The 2,131-nt window shown below is 55.4% G+C and overlaps 1 protein-coding gene across 1 annotated transcript in view; it reads right to left on the bottom strand.

Annotated features, from left to right (window-relative positions):
* Twist2 (twist family bHLH transcription factor 2) overlaps window positions 1–2,131 on the bottom strand; it is a 40,990-nt gene that overhangs the window by 1,066 nt on the left and 37,793 nt on the right. The gene's annotated exons all lie outside the window — the stretch shown is intronic.

The raw sequence follows: 2,131 nt of genomic DNA, 5'->3' as shown, positions 1-2,131 counted from the left end.
CCCCGAACTGGGCACTGAACTCAGGCCCTTGCACTTGCCAGGGAAGCACTTATTCTACTGAGCCATCTCCCCAGCCCCCTTAAAATAATTATAGATCACGGAGTTAGCAAAAAGGTGTACAGAAAGATTCCACGGCATTTCACCCCATTTTCCCCCAGTAGTGCGATGTCTCAAACAACGCAGGGATGGCTGTCAGCGTGGTTCAGTGGCCTCTACAAGACACGCGGGTGGTGTGTGTGCATCTGTACATGTGTGTGCGCGTTGGTGCATTGTGTGGCAATGTCATCAAGTGTAGATTTTGGCCCTACAACTGTGACCAAGATGCACATATTTCCTGTTACCACGAGGTCCTCTCATGCCTGACAATAGATTTTTTTAAAATATATGAAGGCTGGACAGCTGGGCAGAGCCGGGCATGCAGCAGCACCTGGTTGCGACTGTGCTCACCTCCTGGGTGCCCCTCTTCTCACTTGCACCCCTGTACAGTGGGACCACCTCGATGGGTAGAGGCCGTACTCGAGCCGCACAGCTGGGCTCCTGTGACACTAAACGCGCACACACACACACACACACACACACACGTGCACATGCACCACTCTGCTCAGAAGAACCTGCCTGGCCACAGAGAAAGTTGGGTTTGGGGCCATGCTTGTGGCCTGGAGCGCGTGACACAGTGGCACAGTGGGGAGAAGAGACACACACAGGAGCCATCCGGGTCCTTGCCACCCAGCCCTCGCATGCTGCTGCCCGTGCCCCCCCCCACTCCATGGAGCAGAGGTGTGGAGCCCACAGCCTGAGAACTGAATGGCAGAAGGTGCAGCTGCTGCAAGCCCAAGGTTGTAAGCCAAGATTAGGGGCATGAGCTCCTGCCAGGGACCAGCGTGCACTGGCCATGTCCTCCACCTGCTGCTGAGCCCCGCAGCGGAGGGAAAGTAGGGTGGGACGCATGCTCTGAGGGTGTGGCAGTAGTGAGGCTGGGCCTGGGCCACCCTGGCTGTCAGGGCTGTGTCGTGGGCCAGCAGCACACGCGCCCCACAGTGCACCCTGCCAGCCCATGCCAGCCCCAGTGACACATCAAGCTTCCAGGACCCCGAGAGAACCGTTAGGGGTTGTGAAAGGTTCTTGGGTGCCACTGCCTTACTGAATCAAGACAAAGGTCTGAAAAGACGGAGGCAGGCTTTCCTAAAGCTCACGTGCATGGAAGCATTCTGTCTCCCCTCCCTCCTCCCTCCCTGTCTCTCTCCACTCTCAGTTCAGAGTATTCCAAATAGTTAAGCCTTTTTAAGTGGTCCTGGGCAAAAAGTCAAAGGCTGCTCTCTTTTGGAGAATGTGGTTGTAATTAGATAATTAATAAGGGGGTGGCTAGAGAAAGCTAAATGGAAGCCTTCCTTAGTGGGAGGAAATAATTACAGCAGCTTTTGATATATGAGCTGAGCCAGCCTCCAAGGGGAAACGCAGGATCATCCACGGGAAGCCAAAAGTGCAGGGCAGTCTGCAGCCTGGCGTGACGCTCGGGGTTTACTTCACGTGCCGTGGGGGCCCAGGCTGGGGCGGAAGTGAGCGGCAGGTTCTCCTGCCTTCTTCACTGAGAGCCTCCTGGCCTGGCCTCCTGGCCCCTGATGTCACCCCAGCCCCAGCCATGTCTGCTGACACAAGCAGCAAATGTGAAACATCTGGACTCAGACCGCCTCTGCACAGAGCCACCTGAAGTCCCAGCCTGCATCCTGTCTGGCTGGCTCTCTGCACCTGCCTGCCTGGCCCAGAAGGGGTGGCAGTGACTGGACCAAAGGGAGCCTTTAGTGGTCTCCTCTGCACCAGGCCACAGGCCCCAGGAAGCAGGAGATGCTGTATCCCCAGGCCAAGCAAAGGGTGGATGTCAACAAAGTCTCCTGAAGGGAGGTAGGGTGGACTGGAGGAGGAGTTTTGTTTTAAGGCCATCCATCTTCTTCCATCTTTCTTTCTTTTTCTTTCTTTCTTTTATCCATCCATCCATTCATCCATCTATAATGCGTATACACTTAAAACTATCTCTGGATTCCCCTTAAACATCCAAGCATCCTTCCATGCAGCTATTTGTCTTCCATCCACCCACCTAACTACCCACCCACCCATCCACCCACCCACCCACCCA

The sequence above is a fragment of the Octodon degus genome, unplaced genomic scaffold (genome assembly GCF_000260255.1).
Source record: "Octodon degus isolate 3935 unplaced genomic scaffold, OctDeg1.0 scaffold00089, whole genome shotgun sequence".
NCBI lineage: Eukaryota > Metazoa > Chordata > Mammalia > Rodentia > Octodontidae > Octodon > Octodon degus.
Note: the sequence above shows the minus strand (reverse complement) of the source record. Positions and strands in the feature narration are given on the sequence as shown.